Source organism: Leucopleurus acutus (assembly GCF_964270905.1).
Source record: "Leucopleurus acutus genome assembly, chromosome: 2".
NCBI lineage: Eukaryota > Metazoa > Chordata > Mammalia > Artiodactyla > Delphinidae > Leucopleurus > Leucopleurus acutus.
The window spans coordinates 54,817,025-54,836,859 of record NC_139143.1 but is presented as its reverse complement, the minus strand read 5'-3'; the positions used below and the strand labels follow the sequence as shown (position 1 = coordinate 54,836,859).

The following is a 19,835-nucleotide window of genomic DNA, read 5'->3' as shown; positions in this document are numbered from 1 at the left end:
AGGGGGAACCTGAATCCTTCCCCGGGCATACTGCTCCTTTTGTGGGTTGAAGCAATGAGAACATGGATGTGACAGAGTTATTAAAGCTGTGTTAGAAAATTATTGTGATCTTACATAAGCTATCAAAATTGAGACAAAGATTTACCCATTCAGCAAGTGTTCCTTGAGTGCCCACTATGTGTTAGGCTCTGTTATAAACACTGCTGATAAAGCAAAGTCCCTGTCTTCATCAAGTTTACATTCTACTGGAAGGAGACAGAAAATAAACAAACATAGAAGGGCTTCCCTGGTCGGGCAGTGGTTGAGAGTCCGCCTGCGGATGCAGGGGACACGGGTTCGCGCCCCGGTCCGGGAGGATCCCACATGCCGCGGAGCGGCTGGGCCCGTGAGCCACGGCCGCTGAGCCTGCACGTCTGGAGCCTGTGCTCCACAACGGGAGAGGCCACAACAGTGAGAGGCCCGCGTACCGCAAAAAACAAAAAAACAAAAACAAAACAAACATAGAAGGAAATATTAGATGGCAATTGTGCAATGCACAATAAGTGAATGCAGTTCACTCTCTGGCACAACAAAGAGTGAATGGAGAAGAGGGGACCACTTGAAATGAAGAAGTTAGGGAAGGCCTCTCTGGGGTGGTGAAATTTAAACTGAGACCCAAAAGACAAGGAGTTGCTAGTACAAGTATTCTGGGACGGGGAAGGGCTCATTGTGCTCCTAGAAATGAAAGAAGGCCAGTGTGACCAGACTGCATGAATAATGGGAAAAATGCTAAGAGAGAAGATTGGACTGGTGATTAGGACCAAATCAAGTAGGGCTTGTAGGCTAGGGTAGGGTTTGGGTGTTTTTCTAAGAGGAATAACTTAGAGAGGAATAACAGAAGGAAACCACTGAAGCTTTTATGCAGAGAAGTGGTAAGTAATTTACATTTTTATAAGATCACTCTGGCTGCTAGGTGGAAAACGGGAAGGGAAGGAAAGCATTTAGGAAATCCTCCTGGTAGTCTAAGCAGGTGCAGTTGTCCTTGGACTAGGTTTTATAGAGGTGAAACTGATGAGAAGCAAAGGGTCTCAGGATAAGTTTTGTAGATAAAGTTTACAGTCTTTGCAAATGGATTGGATGTGAAGGATGAGGGAAAGAGAAATCTAGGAAAATGTCTAGAAATTTGGTTTAAGTAAATGAGTGGACTGAGAGTGAGAAAGATGGAGAAAGGAAGTTTCAGGGATGACCAATGTTCTATTCTGATACAATAAATAAACCTAATAATTTGAGATTTTTTTTAAATAGCCTTTCAAAAAACTGCGATATAACTGGCATATGCATTGTATTAGTTTTAGGTGCACATAATAATTCTGAACTTAGAGATCCACAAGTACAAATATTTACTTTTTGGGGGCTTCAAGATTCTTGGATAAATTTCTACCTATTTTAGTGGGTTGGTCATTGTTTCTTATTTAAGAGCATGTAGTTGGTGTACAGTAAATATTTGTTAAATTATGCTGAACAGCAAATTGATCCTAATATGCATAAAATTTCCAGTTTAAAGATAAGTCCTAAGAACTGATGTATATTTGTAATTTGATGTATCTTCCCTCACAGGGGATGCAGATTAGTGGGACAGAAGAGCAGGAGCTGTTGAGGGGAGCCCGACTTGGGTAGGAAACTCTGACACTTATTAGCTGGGCGATAAATATGTATTGAGTGTCTGCCACATGCCAGATACTTGATTTAGAGGCTGTGAACAAAACAAAGTCCCTGCTTTAATACAGCTCTCGTACTAGAGGGCAAAACAGACCATTGGAAAATAAAATAAAATAAACATAATGGTAACAGATACCATAATGAAAAATAAAGCTGGATGAGAAGAAAAGGAAAGGGAAATTCTCCTTCACTCAAGGTGGTCAGGGATGGCCTCTCTGATAGGATGGGATCTGAGCAGGGACCTGAAAGAAGTGAAGGAATGTGTCATTTGAATATCTGGGGAGGAACATACCTGGCAGAACAGCAAGTGCAAAGAGCCTGAGGAGCAAGAGTGTTTGAGAGTCTTCGACAAGCACACCCATGTGGCTGCACAAAAGAAAGCAAGTGGAAAAGTAGGACAGATCAATAGGGCCTCATAGGCCCTGGTGAGGGCTTTGGCTTTTTCACTGGGAGAGATAGGAAGTCACTGGAGGTTCTGAATAGAGAAGTTACATGAGCTGACTTACATATGAAAAGTACCATTTTGGCAGGAAGTATAAATTTTGGAGTCATCAGTATAGTTTTATATTTAAAACCAAAGGATTAAATGAGGTCACCTAAGGAGTAACATATATATATATATATATATATATATATAGAAGAAAAGAGGCCCTCAGATTCAGCCCCGGGGCACACCAAATTAGCAACAGTAGCTAACATTCACTGAATATCAGTAGAAACCCAGGCATTATAAGCCATTTACAGATGTTAATTCATTTAACACTCACCATAATTCTATGAGTTCAAATAATTTTATCCCATTTTAGAGATGAGCATAAGGGAGAACAGAGAAATGAAATAACTGGTCCTAGTAAGTATGGATTCAAATTCAAACCCTGGTAATTTTGGTTGAAGGCCCCGTTGTTGATCCAAGCCTACTGTTTCATCTTGCTTCACTGCTATGCTATACAGGCATACCTCGTTTTATTGAGCTTCACAGACATTGCGTTTTTTCAAATTGAAGGTTTGTGACAACCTTGAGTCAAGCAAGTATATCTACACCATTTTTTTCCAATATCATTTGCTCATTTTGGGTCTCTGTGTCACAGTATTTCAAACTGTTTTCATTGTTATTATATTTGTTATGGTGATCTGCAATCAGTTGTCTTTGATGTTACTACAGTAATTGTTTTGGAGCACCATGAACCACACCATATGAGACGGCAAACTTAATTGATAAATGTGTTCTGACTGCTCTACTGACCAGCAGTTACCCCATCTCTCTCCCTCTCCTTCGGCCTCCTTATTTCCTGAGACACAGTGATATTGAAATTAGGCCAATTAATAACCCTAGAATGGCCTCTAAGTGTTCAAGTGAAAGGAAGGGTCAACTGATGTGGGAAGCTCCGTCGCTGTCTTATGTTAAGAAATTGTCACAGCTACCCCAGCCTTCAGCATCCACCACCCTGATCAGTCAGCAGCCATCAACATCCAGGCAAGACCCTCCACCAGTCAAATGATTATAACTCACTGAAGGCACAGATGATGGTTATCATTTTTTAGCAAAAAAGTATTTTTTAATTAAGGTATGTACATTGTTTTTTTTTTTTTTGCGGTACGCGGGCCTCTCACTGTTGCGGCCTCTCCCGTTGTGGAGCACAGGCTCCGGACGCGCAGGCTCAGCGGCCATGGCTCACGGGCCCAGCCGCTCTGCGGCATGTGGGATCTTCCCGGACTGGGGCATGAACCCGTGTCCCCTGCATCGGCAGGCGGACTCTCAACCACTGCGCCACCAGGGAAGCCCTGTACATTGTTTCCTTTAGACATAATGCTATTTCAAACTTAATTGACCACAGTATAGTGTAAGCAGAAATTTTATAGGCTCTAGGAAACCAAAAAATTCATGTGACTCACTTTATTACAATATTCACTTTACTGTAGTAGTCTGGAACCAAATCTGCAATATCTCCAAGGTATACCTGGACTAACTGCATTCATAAAAATGAGGATAACTATACCCACCAAACCACAGAGATGTGAAGATTACCGGTAATGTAGAACACCTAGCATATAATAGATGGTCAATAAGTGATACCTATTTTATAAATGAGAGAATGGAACTTTGTAGCAGAGGTTTGAAGAACAGACTGAGAATTGCCATACCAAGTGTTCAGGTTTTCCCTCCTTTACCCAGGAAAAATGGAAAAGTAGGCAACAAAATTCAATGTAACTTGCTGGAATGACTGGACACTCACTCAACTCTACAAGTTAATTTTAATAAAAAGAAAGAAAGAAAAAAGTCCAATTCAACATTCCCACACAGAACAGTGGTCAATAAATATTTACCAATGAATCAAGTACAAAAATCTTTTTTTACCAGCCCAGTGCTGAGAGAGTAACAATGAAATGTGAATTTGTAACACAATGCAATAAATGTTTCAGTCTTGTAGGTTATGTCTTCTTAAGTAACAGTTTAAATTCTATAGATTAGATTAATTGGTTGTGATTCTAATTGTCTCTTGTAATTTTATTTGTGCTTATCTCTAATTTGTGTATCCCCAAAGAGGGTTCAGGAACTGGAATAGAAAAACATTGAAAGCAAATCTTGGTTCTGTCACTTGCTAATTGTTTGTCTTTGGGCAAGTCATTTATTGCTAAGACTGGAAGTACAGTAGTCCACCCTTATCCTCGGTTTCATTTTCTGAGGTTTCAGTTATGCCTGGTCAACCTCGGTCTGAAAATATTAAATGGAAAATTCTGGAGATAAACAATTCATACGTTTTAAATTACATGCTGTTGTGAATAGCATGATGAAATCTCACACCCTCTGCCTCCATCCTGCCTGGGACCCCCAACCACCAACATAATCTGTTCCTGACATCTAACCATAGACATTGTCATGGCTGGATGATCCAGGATCACCCAAAGCAGATGATCCTTCTTCTGACAAATCCTCAGAATGTCAATAGTAGCCTAATGCTATGTCATTCATCTCACTTCATCTCATCATATAGGTGTTTTATTATCTCACATCATCACAAGAAGGGTGATAGAGTACAAGAAGAAATTTTTGAGAGACAGACCACATTCACATAACTTTTATTACAGTATATTGTTGTAGTTGTTCTATGTTATTATTATTGTTGTTAATCTCTTACTGTGCCTAATTTATAAACTAAACTTTATCATAGGTTTTTACGTATAGGGAAAAACATAGTATGTATAGGATTTGGTACTATCCCCAGTTTCAGGCATCCACTGGGGGTCTTGGAACGTATCCCCCATTGATAAGCAGGGACTACTATACCATAATACATACCGTGTGTGCTTTATAGGGGTCCTATATGGATCAAATAAGACCATGTGTGAGTAAATGAGGTTTTTTTGTTTTTTTTTTTTAAAGCATATCCTCAGCTTTAGGTCAAACTCCACAGTTGTTCCATACAAAATACCTACTGTTTTTAAGTGTTCAGTGTTTCTACTGATGAGTTTGTCAAGGATGTTTCTGGCAGTTCCAATCTTAGAGGGTAATGGCTTTGGGAATGTGCTAATAGTGTACATATATATCAACCAATGAAAACAAATACCAAAAAACACACTAACAACAAATTTATTCTCAGTGAAGATTCCAAGGCTGGTCCATAAGCTATAGAAATAGGAACGTCAACCCTTGCATAATACATGTACCTTAATATATATCGTGATCTATTCTCAGGGGTGCTTATTTTAACTTAGGTAATATAATTTGGTCCAATATTTCAAGTTTCCAACAACCGGTTAATTGCTTTAGGCTGGAAAGGAGCCTGAGTCATTCTCCCACAACCTAAACTTTGCAATCTGCTCCAGCCAGTTCAGTTTCCAAATGGCTCAAGGCAGACAGTCCAACCCAGAACCTTCCCTGCAATAAATATCTATTCTGATGGGCAGGCTTAAGTGTCTATTGGGTCTGATTTGAAAGGTGCCTATGTAAAGTCTAGCAGTGTGGGTATGTATGCTCACTTATCTCCCTATTTACCTAGTCCGGATTAATCATCCATTTACATCACAAGTCAGGGTAAAACTATTCCATGTTTATGAAGCTGGGTTCCAAAATAATATTAGAGATCATCCTTCATAGGAAATGCACAAAGTCACACAGACAAATGTGGCTCCCTAGTTCCTGGGATCAATTCAGGTATTGAATATTTATTTCATGTTTCCTGGTAAAAATGATTCTGAGAAAAAAATATTATTCTGAGAAAACCATGACTCCTTGGGATTCTCTTCAGTTCTCTACATTTGTATAGTTCTTTCTCCTTTGTTTTCTCCGCTTCTCTTCAAGATAAACATCTTCAGGGATACAGCTAAAGTGATGGGCATTATTCTCCCGTTTTCCCCCCAAGGAGATATTTTTACATCTGTGGGATGAAAAATGTCCCCAAGATTAGAAAAAAAAAATGTACCTAAGATTAAGATCCTCCTTCCTCTAGCTCTAAATCTCCCAAGTCTCACTCAAACTTATGATTGCTCTAATTATTCTAATCATATTTCAAAATTGAAAGATGTTTCCAAATTTTAAAACCTGATCATCAATTATAAACATGCCAATTTTGCTGGCACCACAGTGAAGAAAAAAAGTACATGGGTCTTTATAACCAATAAGCATTGTATACCATTAAAAATAACAAATTTCTTCAACTAACTCAGATATTTGCTGATTTATTTATCATGACTTCTTTCAGATAATAGGGTGAGGGGCATGTACAAATCATTACTTTCATCTTGAGACCAAAGATCTCTTTTCCCAAGAGACAGAAAAATCAGTTCTAACAGACCTAGCAAGAAGTATAATTAATTAAGAAGTAAAATAATTCCTTGAAATGGCATCTGAGAATATCTCTGCCTCCCTCCTTTAAGTCACCCAAATGGAAAACACATTCGGTTCAAGGGAGCATTAAATAAAGGATAGGGGATGTAAAATACAAAATATTTTTTCCATTACATCAATACCTCACAATTTGGTTAAGTCAGATATAACCTAGAATTTCAATCCCATCATTTCTCAAACATAGAAGATGTAGAAAGCAGTTGGGGTTCCACTTCTAATACCCTCAACACCCCAAAATTAAACTCCCCCATGAAAAACAGGCCTGGGAACTAGAGGAGGAATGATAAAGATGGTGTGACATGATACCTTTTATTACCTCTACAATGGCTCTAGAGAAGTAGCTCAGATCAAAAGATTATCCTGGGATATGATGAATACCACGGTAACTATAGTTAACAGTACTGTACCGCATATTTGAAAGTTGCTGAGAGAGTACATCCTAATACTTCTCATCATAAGAAAAAAATTTTTGGTAACTATGTATGGGGACAGATGTTAACTAGCCTTATTGTGATCATTTTGCAATACATACATATAATCAAATCATTATGTTGTACAGCTGAAACTAATATAATGTTTTTTGGGGGGTTTTGTTTGTTTGTTTTGTTTTTTTTGTGCGATCTTAGCTTCCCAACCAGGGATCGAACCCATGCCCCCTGCAGTGGAAGTGAGGTGTCCTAACCACTGGACCGCCATGGAATTCCCTAATATAATGTCATATGTCAATTACACATTATTATTATTATTTGAGTCATGCTATGTGGCCTGTGGGATCTTAGTTCCCTGATCAGGGATTGAACCTGGGCCCTCGGCAGTGAAAGCGTGGAGCCCTAACCACTGGACTGCCGAGGAATTCCCAATGACACCTCATTTAAAAAAAAAAAAAGACTATCCTAACAAGAGAATGGATGGTGATCACTAAACTATGTTGCAGATTGTGAGGGTCACCAAAGCAAAAGCCGAATGCAAATACAGTCCCCACTCCATCTTTTTTTTCCATGTGGCCCTAAATTTGCAATACTAATGTCTCCACTATGTTAAATAATTAGCATGGGGTATCTGCATCTGGAGACCACTATTATAGCACTGATCTGTTCCCTAAGAAAATAAGTTTGTTAAAGAATTTTTGTTTCCCAATTTAAATGAATAAAGAAGTGAATAGGGGACTTCCGTGGTGCCACAGTGGTTAAGAATCCGCCTGCCGGGCTTCCCTGGTGGCGCGGTGGTTGAGAGTCCGCCTGCCGATGCAGGGGACATGGGTTCGTGCCCCGGTCCGGGAAGATCCCACATGCTGAGGAGCGGCTGGGCCCGTGAGCCATGGCTGCTGAGCCTGCACGTCCAGTGCCTGTGCTCCGCAACTGGAGAGGCCACAACAGTGAGAGGACCGCGTACCGTAAAAAAAAAAAAAGAATCCGCCTGCTAATGTAGGGGACACGGGTTCGAGCCCTGGTCCGGGAAGATCCCACATGCCGCGGCGCGACTAAGTCCATGCGCCACTACTAAGTGCGCTCTAGAGCCCGCGAGCCACAACTACTGAACCCACGTGCCACAACTACTGAAGCCTGTGGGCCTAGAGCCCATGCTCCACAACAAGAGAAGCCACCGCCATGAGAAGCCCGTGCACTGCAACGGACAGTAGTCCCTGCTCACCGCAACTAGAGAAAGCCCGTGCAGCAACGAAGACCCAAAGCAGCCAAAAAATAAATAAATAAGTAAATAAATAAATTTATATAAAAAAGGAAGTGACTAAAGCGAGACAAAGGGAAGAGGTGGGATAGTGGGGGAAAAAAACGCATACCTTACTTTCCATCCAATTACTTCCTAAGTATCTCCAGAATTGTTCCATTTTTCTGTATCTCTCTGCTACTTTTCAGCTTCAGGACACCTTTCTCTCTCTCTCTTCAATTACTGAAGAATTCTGGCTGGATTTCCTGCCAGTAATCTTTCCCTTCCCTAAGCCATTTTTCATATTCCAGCCAAAGGGATATTTCCCTAAAATATAAATCAAATCGTATCACTCTCTGGCTTTGAATCCTTCAATGGCTTCCTGCGGTCCTCAGAATACTATCCAAACTCTTAAAAGTCGAACAAGTCCCCTCATGATCTGGCTCCTAACTGCCCGCTCTCTTCACCCTATTCCCTTTAGTACAGCCACAATGAACTACTTTTAGGCATCAAATGTGGCATGCTCTCTTAGCCAGCAAACGCAAACCTAAATCGACTTAACTTATTTCCTGAGCCTTCTGTGAGCCCCGTAGGTCTGAGTTAATGCCTCTCCTCATAGGTGCTGGTTTTTTCTGTATCACAGCATTATCACAGTGTCCTGCATGGTGATTGCCTTTTGATTTGCTCACACTCTTCACCAACATTTATTCAGACCCTAGCATGAACCAGGCAGTGTGCTTAGCACTCTGCATTCATTATCCCATTTAATTTTCACTGAATCTCAGTTAAGTATAATAGGTTCTTTGATTATACATTACAGCTGAGGAAACTGAGACTTACACGAGTAACTTGTTTAAGTTCACACAGCTAATAAGTGGGGGAGGCAGGCTTTGAACCTGGGTAGTCAACCTGGCTAGTACCCAACTCACCCCAAACTTCAATGAGAGCAGGAACAGCTTCTGTCTTGTTCGCTGTTATACCCCAGTGACTGTCACAGTCTGGCACATAGCAACGGCTCAAAAACCACTGGTTTCCTAAATGTGGAATGATTTTTCCTTATGACTGGCTCCACTCTGTGCATAATATTTTTACTCCTATTCTGAGTTGGATGTCTTAAAAACTAAGAAAAGGACTGCACCAAATAAATCCTACCAGGTATTAATTAGTAAGGCCTGTAACTATAAGATCTGTAACTATAAGGTCGGTGGGCCTGTTCTTCCCCTCTCCTCTCAAGCTCTCTTTTAGACCACGGTTGTGTTGTCCATTCTGGAAGGAATAAAGTCACACCCTGGAACAGGTTATTGTCAGCTGGAAGTAGACATCCATCTTCAAAGCCCTCTATGTATGTTCGTGAACTTTAGGGCCTGAAAAGTTAGAAACAACATTTCTCAGACTCTCTGGCAGTCAGACTTCTGGATACTAATTACATTCTACCAGGGGATGACCTGTGTGATTTGGAAGGCAAAAGTGATGAGAAAGCCATCTTACTACTGCTCTTGCTGCGAAGCAACACTGTTGGTGTGTGTTTGAAGCCAGACCCACATCCAGTAGCCCCTAAATTCTAGTCACCGAAGTCATGGGTGTTGAGAGGCAGTTTGGCAGCTTCCTGTGGACTACAGCTGTCATGGTGTGCCCTTGAAATCTAGAGTCATGCGGTGGCACCTAACTTCAGTTTCTTTAGTACTCTCAAAGAATTTCCTAAGCACAGAGTCCCTTGTTTTTAATCCCTTTCTGCTTGAAATACCTAGAGCTGTTTCTGTTTCCTGAATTGAAACCTACATGACACATCACCTTAAATGCTGTATCTAGCTGTACCCACTTTTTGTGTAGGCAAGAGCAAATTATATGTAAATGCCGTTATTTTGGAAATGTAAATATGCAATGAATAAGAAATTGATTGACAGGAATTAGAATAATGGGTGAAAGAATTATAGGTTTTGTGTGTGTGTGTGTGTGTTTCCCGAGTAGGGGAAGGGAGATGGTGGGGAGGATGAATCAAGCAGAATGATAGATGATGACTGGGAAAAGAGAGAGAGAAAAATGAGTACAGAACCCTAGGGTTCTACAAGGGAATAGCAGAGCAGAATTAATAATCAGTTTTTTTGAAGAACTTGATCCAATAATTGTTTATATGTGTGGAGCCATTTAGAGCTGACAGTGCTTTCACACATGTTATTCTATTCGATTCTTGTAATAAATGATGTTGTGAACTAAGCTTTTGCAGGCTCTGTTATGGATTTTTCACATGGGGAAAGAAAGCAAAGCTCAGGGAGTTTAAGTGACTTCCTCAAGGTTACAGCTAGTAAGTGAGTAGATCAGACCCTTGATTCCAAATTCCAATGTCCTACTCCAGGCTGCTGGCTACAGAAATCACTTTGGCTTAAGAATGAGGGAGAATTGAGGAATTCAGACTGTCAAGGATGATAACCATGCTATTTTAAATCTGAACACAAAGGCTGTAGAGCCCAGTCATCAAGACCTTTGCCTTACTCAGAATTAGGAAGTGCCTTTCTTTGTTCTTTCCCAGTCATTAAGCCCTGAGAGGTAGGACCTGAGTGGCCTGGGAGTGGAGTTAAGGAGCAAAGTGGATTCAGTCTCTACGCTGCATAGGTAAAATTGGCATTTTGTAAATAGTCTTGGCTTGATGTTCCCATACTCTATAGTAAAGTCATTCTTGTGCTTAAAAGTCTGGCTGAGTTCTCGTTACTCATCATGGAGAAAGGCACTGGGGCAAAGTAAGAGTAAGTTTTGGTTCTAAGGTCACATTAAAGACAGGACCCTTTGAGTGCTCTGGTGTGCCTCATGGTGAATGGGATGCCTTCTTTACAGGGGGCCCCTGATGTCTGTGTCCACCTTCCACACAGTCCCACTCAGCTCTCATACTTCCTATCATCTCTGTCAGTCCTACTCTAAAGTGAAGACAGGCAAGCGATCTTGCTTGGGGAACAGAGAGAGATGTCTCCACTGGGGCAGAGTCATGTACAAATAGCTACTGAGACGTGGCGTGGGAGAGGGAAGGATGAATAAGCAGTCAATTAGGGGAATCAAAAGGAGTTGTTCTACTATTTATTTCCTCTGCCTGGAGGACACTTCAGTATCTGGTGAAAGGACGACAGTCCTCAGTCCTCTGGGTAACTGGCATGATGATAAACACAGATGCATCTGGCCCTGATTTTGGAATTGTGGGGATGAGCGAAGTTTCCTTTAGTTGCTCCCTTGATTAGCCACTCCTCTACATATACATAAAAGATGCACATCTTAAACAGGCTGCAGGGGGAGTACAGAAAAAAATGTTTAAGAAGCTTGGTAGAGCCATTTGGGTACAAAGAATACATTTATCCCAGGTGATTAGTGTTCATTGCTTAACACTTCCTGGGGAGGATTAGTTCTTGGCCTTCTCTGGTTAGCCCAGTCCTCACTGAAAAGGTGCTCTTTAAAGTGATAGACACACAAGTTACTAAAATTATTCTATATTTTTATATCAAACTAATTCAATTTATCTTCTTTCCAATTAGTCTGAATGAGTGTGATAATATAGAGATTGCAAAGTTATTTAAGAAAGAAATTCCAGAGTCAAAGAAGAGGGTGGTTGAGCTGCTGTTTTGCTCACCAAACTTGGAGGTGGCCTTTGAGACAGATGGTAAGAAAGATACTTTTCTTTTATGCCTGTGGTAGACACTGTTGTTTGCCAGTTCTCTTCTTCCTTTTTTTAGGCTGCCATTCCCAGCTCTCTTTGAGGCCAGTGAGGCTATGTGACCCAGTTCTGGCCAAAGACACATGAGGGAAATTAGGCTGGGGTGGGAGGAGTAATTTACTCCTGGGAATGATTTTTACTCCTGATAGAGACAAGAGATGGGAGTTCAATACAATTGTATGAAAATGTGATCTTGCAGCTGCAGCAACAATTCTGTTACCATGAGATGACTATCTGAGGAGGAACATTCAACACTCAAGGATGTCAAACTAAAAAAAAATATATATATAGATAGATAGATAGATAGATACATCTTCAATGACATCATTGAGCTGCTTCCCAACCCTGGAACCATCTGTCTCCAGATAAATGTGTTAATTGCTTAAGCCATTATTTGTCACATGTCCTGTGATTTGCAACTATATGTATCCTGACTGATACAACAGACCTAGCAAACAAAAGGATTCTTCAAGTAGGGCTGCCATTACCCCATTCGACACCTCTGTGTAAATTAGATAAGACGCTTCTTCCTCTAGATGGATTTCAAGTCCTACTTGTTTCCTTTGCCAAGTGCCCTGATGCCATTATAGATCACCAACTTGCCTCCTTAAGTACATCAGAGGGCTACCTCTGTTCAAAGGACTCAGATGCCAATTGCAAATAAGGGGGAGAAAGCAATGAGACAATATAATTTTGAGATTGACTGACTAAAATTTGGGCTGTTGTTATTGTTACTGCTCTTCATTTTAAACAATGAATTTGTTTTTAACGCCAAATCCAATATTGGATTTTTCATTATTCAATAATGTACCCCAAAATACAATTCTGGGAAAAATACTAGTTAGTACAAAATTCTTTTTTTAAGTTTGTGCTACCACACTTCTGCCAATAACCTGTTAAAACTGGGCTGATGAAAACCATATCGAAGCAATATAACCACTTGCAATATGAAACTGTTATGGTGCAGATTACTTAATTCTCCTACTCCTCTATTAAAACTGCTAGAAGCACTGCTTTTGTATAATTAGCATGACATCATTTATCCTTCACATGATGCAAGTAAATTTACGTATTAGGTCAGCCACTACTCATTAGTTGGCACTATGTCATTTTCATCAATTTTAATCAAAGTTTCAAGTTATTAAAAAGCTTAAACCAAAGTACTTTTCTGTGAAAACATCTTTCCAATTAATTTTATCACTATAAAAGCTAGTTTTGCCCACATAACTGGTAAAACTAATCAATATGAGTACAGCCATATATGCAAGACACTTATTAACACTCTAAGAGATGCAAATTAATAGGAGTCTGACATGCTTTTCCACTCATTTAATATTATATGCTGTTACTTTAGGCTACTCACCTAGAAACAAACATGGGGACTAACATTATATGACAAGATTGAGAATAATCTTAGACGATCATAAAATATAAACACATTTAAAAAATCCTCTTTGAACTCTTAGACGCATTTGAAAACTTTGAGATAATGCATTTAATACAATAGGCTGACAGCCTGAATAGACAAAACAATCATCATAAGTAGACTCAGATGTTATAACTAAACAGGATACAATATATACATTATATTTATATAGTATATATACACTTATATATATCAATTTTAAGATTTACCATAAAGCTACAGTAATCAAGACTGTGTGGAATTGGCAAAAGGATAGACACATAGATAAATGGAACAGAAGAGGCCAGAAATAATCAACTGATTTTTAACAATGTGCAGAGACAGTTCAATGGAGAAAGTATAGTCTTTCCAATAAATGGTACTGAAACAATTCAGCATACATATGCAAAAGAAAGGGAAAAAAAAAAAAGAACCATGTCACAGACTTCACACCTTATGCAAAAATTAACTCAAAGTGGACCACACATCTCAATGTAAAATGTAGAAATATCAAGTTTCTAGAAGAAAATATAGAAATTTGCATCATCTTGGTTTTGGTGATAAGTTTTCAGATATAACATCAAAAGCACAATCCAAAAAAAGAAAAAATTGGGCTTCCCTGCTGGTGCAGTGGTTAAGAATCCGCCTGCCGATGCAGGGGACACGGGTTCGAGCCCTGGGCCGGGAAGATCCCACATGCCGCGGAGCAACTAAGCCCGTGAACCACAACTACTGAAGCCTGCACGCTTAGAGCCCGTGTTCTGCAACAAAAGAAGCCACTGCCATGAGAAGCCCATGCACCTCAATGAAGAGTAGCCCCCGCTCAATGCAACTAGAGAAAAGCCCGCATGCAGCAACCCAATGCAGCCAAAAATAAAGAAATAAATTTATTAAGAAAAAAAAATTGATGAATGGGTCTTATCAAAATGACAAAGTTTGGCTTTGCAAACAAACGAACAACCATGGTTAAGAAGAATGACAAGACAAGCTATAGAGCTGTAGAAAATATTTGTGATTCACATGTCCAATAAAGGACTTAGAGCCAGAGTATAAAAAACTGCTATAACTCAACAAGAAAACAACCCCCCTCCAAAAAAAAGATGAGCTACTTTTCCAAAGAAATTATACAAATGGCACATAAGCATATGAAAAGATGCTCAAAGTCATTAATCATTAGGAAAATGAAAATTATAATAAGATACCTCTATTCACCTACTAGAATGACTAAAATTTTTTTTTAAATTAACAATTCCAAATGCTGGTTAAAATGCTGTGCAACAAGCACTCTCAGTCATTGCTTGTGGAAATACAAAATGGTACAGCTAGTTTGTAGTTTCTTAACAAAGTAAAACATACACTTATAATATGGCCCAGCAATCTCAATCCTAGGTAATTATGAAAGTGAATTGAAAAACTTGTACATATATAAGTCTGTTAATGACCATTTACAGTAGCTCTATTCATAATCACTAAAAACTAGAAGCAACTGAGATGTCCTCAGAGGTGAACAGATTCACAAATTGTAATACCTCTGTACAATGGAATACTACTCAGCAATTTTTACAAAATGAACTCTTGATTCACACAACAACATAGATGAATCTTAAATGCATTTGGTAAGTGAAAGAAGCCGGATCTAAAAGACTACATGCTGTATGGTGCTATTTAACTGGCATTCTGCAAAAGGCAAAACCGTAGAGACAGAAAATACAGATCAGTGGTTGCCAGGAGTTGGGAAGAGGTTGACTGCAAAGGGGCTGGCACAAGGCACATTTTAGGTGTTGGAAATCACTGTGGTGGTGGATATGTGACTCTATGCATTTGTCAACACCCATAGAATGTTACACCTAGTCTAAGAAGGTGTAATTTACTGTAAAACTAAGAGTGAAATTTACTGTATGCAAATTTTCAGAATCAACCAGGATGATGGGGGTAAGGTTGGGAGGATCCCAGGATGGAATGCAGACTAACAAATGTAACTGTATTACAAATATATGATATAACCTAACTGAAATGGATGGGAGAAAATGAGCTGACCAAAGTAATTTTGGAAATGTGTTTTGACTGGCTATCATAAGGCTAAAGTAAATGCAACTGTACATAAATGCCTTACTTTTCTTGGTAAATTTGTTTCTCACAGGGGTATAAGTTAGCAATTCTGAAACTACTATGCATGTATACTAGGGTTGAACAAATAAGTAAATAAGTTGTAGCTAATGAAAGCCAGGTTTCTCACTGTCAAAGAAAGAAGTTACAAACAAGCAGAGAAGGCTAGAATGAACCCTGTAGTTCTAGATTAAAACTGATTCTATATGTATGAATTCACTATGTGTGTATACACAGGTAGAAAGATACAGAAATAAATATAAATTTGTGTGTACATATGAGTCAGCAAACATACATACATTTCCCTTTCTATCTGCTCAAAGGGCCTAGAAGCAATGGCACCCCATTAGTGATGAGCACCCCGATCTTGCTTCCTAATTATCATTCTCCAATAAAGAAACCAAGACTCTTTGAAGAAATGGCTGATTCTATGACTGGGATGAGGAAAATACAAGTCTGGAGCTTCTTGTAGTGTCACAAAGTAAGGAAGTGCTAAAAAAAATAAAGGATAAGGCATGTCCCTTAAGGGATAAGGTCTTTGGGGCATCCAAGACTGCTCACACATTCTGTATTATGCTAGAAGGACTTCACAGGGCTCAACATATTATTGTACTAATGACTAAAATTTATCACAATGACACAATAAGGTTACACAGCAGATAATTGAGGGAAAAAGACACATTGGCCAGAGTCTGGAGAAATCCACCCACAGGCTTTCTATACCAGAGGTCCAGGAGAGGACACACTAGGTGTGTTCCCTTTGCTAGCAGTGAAAATGCAGTGGCACATGTGTAATGTTTCTCCTAGGGAAGCCCATTTAAGACTCAGCGTTTAGGGATTTTGGGGGAACTAGTCATGTAGGCATGCTTTGGCTGGCATCTACCAAAATCCCAGCCTCTCAGAAGGAAACAGGTATTCAGTGTCTTAAGTGGGCAAAACAACCTTACCAGTATAGAGAATTTTCCATATCAGGGTGGGGAAGTTTTCACAAGCCAAGTTCACAGATGCCAGCCAAGGGCAACCTTGCAAGCAGGCCCTTCTAAAGATAGCAGCCTCTGGCCTGCTGTGTTAACTCTTTCCTGCACAGGGTATATCAAAAGGACACAGGACCCAGGGCCAAAATTGGAACAATCTGAACAACAAAATAAATAATTACAGTATTGGATTATAATTCAAAGAATAAAATAGATATCCATGAGTCTATACCGCTATAAATAAGTGAAATAAATAAATAAATTGGGTGGCGGACAAATCTTTGTTACAGGAGAATTCCATATAATAATATAGAAGGAATTAAAGAAATTGAAAATCACCATTAGAGCAACACAGTGATAACTGATTCAAGAAAGATCCCCTAAAATTAGCAGGTGAAGCTAAGAAGAAACAGAATATTTGCATAGCTTCAAAGTACCTCACCTCTCAAAAAAGAACATTAATTATTGTGGTGGTTTAAGCATTTGTTCACAAATTCTTTAACAATCATCCTTCTGGAATGTGAAGCCTAATTCCCTTCTCCTTGAGTATGGACTGGACTGGGCTTCTTCTAGCAAATAGAGCATGGAAAGGGAAAAATAGTAAATTTACAGTACAGAAAACTGGCAGACTCCAGCTTAACCATGTGATTAACATCATCAGTTATGTCATGTTGATACCAGGTACCCCTGATATGATGTAATCAGAAGGGCACTTCATTCTGTGATATCATTTCCAAGTTTAGTCTAGTCATGAGAAAACATCAGAAAAATCCCAGTTTAGGGATATTCTACAACATACCTGATCAGTAGTCTTTAAAATTGTCAAGGTCACGAAAAACAAGGAAAGACTGAGAAATTATCACAGATTTAAGGGAACTTAGATGCAATGACCAAGCCTAACATGGACTGGGTCTCAAAGCCGAAAAAGGACATTAATGGAAAAACTGGTGAAATCAGAATTTAGTTAGTAGTTTAGTTAATAGTATTGTACTAATGTTAATTTCACAGTGTCAGCCATTGTACTATGGTTATAAAACAATGTTAATGTTAGGGGAAGCTAGATGAAGGATATTCATGAGCTCTTCAACTATATTTGCAACTCTTCTGTAAATCTAAAGTTATTTCAAAACAGCAACAAAAGAATTTTTAAGCACTTAGGCTGGCGCATAGTAGTTGCTAACTAATGTTAGCTTCTCTTGGTTAATTTATTTGGTAATCATTCCCAGAGGTTGATAGTGATGGGAAATCTCTCTTGTTGCCTTTACTCCAAATAAAAACTGTATTTCTGGACTTCCCTGGTGGCACAGTGGTTAAGAATCCACCTGCCAATGCAGGCGACACGGGTTCGAGCCCTGGTCCAGGAAGATTCCACATGCTGCGGAGCAACTAAGCCCGTGTGCCACAACTACTGAGCCTGTGCTCTAGAGCCTGCGAGCCACAACTACTGAGCCCACATGCCACAATTACTGAAGCTTGAGCTCCCTAAAGCCTGCATGCTGCAACTACTGAGCCCGCATGCTGCAACTACTGAAGCCCGTGCGCCTAGAGCCCATGCTCCGCAACAAGAGAAGCCATCGCAACGAGAAGCCCGTGCACCGCAACGAAGAGTAGCCCCCGTTCGCCGCAACTAGAGAGAGCCCGCGTGCAGCAACGAAGACCAAACGCAGCCAAAAATAAATAAATTTATATTTTAAAAAAATAGTTAAAAACTGTATTTCTAAGGATGAATGATTTTAGTGGAGACTATTTTCCAGAGTGCCAACATGGCTGGAGATTAGGTCTGGACCCATGACCACTCAGGGGTAAGATGAGCTGGCTACATACACCCCTACAGCTGGCCTCAACCCTGCTAGCGCAGCTATCTAAGCCTGTGTTCTTGAGGCCGTTTGGAAATGTATGGCTCGGGATGCCAGACTCAAACCAACACTGAAGCCAGAAATACCTAAAAATGGGACAGTGTAAAAGAAATGTGGCCAGTATGGGCCTTACTGCTGGCCCTAAGGGTTCTAGATATTACTAAGTTCAACAGTGGTCAAGTAAGAGGCTGGCGAAGGGTGAAGAGGCAGCTTTGGAATACCGTAAGCTGTAAGTTTTACCTGTGCTTCATCCTACATTAAAATATTTTTTTCTCCCATTGGAAATGAGCTTTGTAGTTTTACCTGGCTAAGCTCTTTCTTGCTCAGTGGCTTTTGTAAAACTACAGTGAAGTAGTTTTTGCTTATTATTTATGCTCCCACCTACTTCCAAAAAGGATCTAAGATGGCTTATTCCCCAAACAATTTTGCTAACCCTAGGCCTTCATTCTCTTCCAGACCATCTGTTCCTTTTCACCATGAAGTCATAGTACTAAATTTGTGACAGTACAATCATTCCCATGGCAACAGGATGTGGTCCTCAACACTGAATCCTGATTTCACTCTGACCAAGATCAAGTGGCAGGAAGATCGGGAAGTATATTCTAACATTTTCTATTCTTTTTCAAGTTTTGTTTCTCTCTGAAGAAGTTCTTAATTTTGATTCTAAAATCTTATACTCAGCCTAGATATGTGTTTTTGCATAGTTTACATATGAAACATTCTTTCAGTAAATAATTAGATATGCAAGACAAAAAATAAGTTGAGAATAATCACACAAGCCTACACACACACACACACACACACACACACACACACACACATACACTGTGATGTATAAACTTGCTTGACAGTGGGATGTTTTACAAATACCTTTCTGGTTTGTATAGAAGAAAAGAGAACACAGAATCCATTTAAAAGACACGAAACTTCTAAGCCTAAGAAATTTGCTTTGATGACTGTGATAGGCAGTGGAAGGCAGCTGACCTAGTTCCTACTTAGTGCTTTCCTTATCTTGCTGAGCACAGGTAAAACATCAGAGGGTCTTCCCATGTGAGACCAGAGCAAGATAGACAGATGGCTGGCTTTATTTATATAAATGACCAATACCTGGATATTCTGCCCATTTGTTTTAATCACACTCAGCCTAATTACACAATCTTTGGAGAGACTTCTTAGAACGCCATTTACTATACTGTGAAATTGAGTATAGGGCATGAACTTTGAAAAGAGAACTAGTTACTGGAGTATCAGAAAATACTGATTGGTACATTAAGTTAGCAGCCTTACAGGACACGTGGCAAAGTGTGTTATAATGAGGCTCTGCTGGACATTCCATATTATGTCATATATGTTATATATTATATAATACATATAACATTAAATATGTATCATAACATATAACATGTTATGTGTATATGTATATAACAGAAGAAAAGTGTAACATGTAAGAACTATCTTCTCTCTCCCTCTGTTCTCCCCCAGCTTCCATGTTGAGTTAATGGGCTAAGTGGGGGGAGGTAGAGGAAGAAAAGGTGATAAGAGCTAGAAAAAATAGCTGGAGGAGAAGCTAAAGTGATTTATGTTAATGTTT

At 39.6% G+C, this 19,835-nt stretch overlaps 1 protein-coding gene across 1 annotated transcript in view; it reads right to left on the bottom strand.

Annotated features, from left to right (window-relative positions):
- Nucleotides 1–19,835, bottom strand: part of NMNAT2 (nicotinamide nucleotide adenylyltransferase 2) — a gene marked incomplete at its 3' end in the record, with an annotated part of 193,365 nt that overhangs the window by 151,029 nt on the left and 22,501 nt on the right. The window lies entirely within an intron of this gene.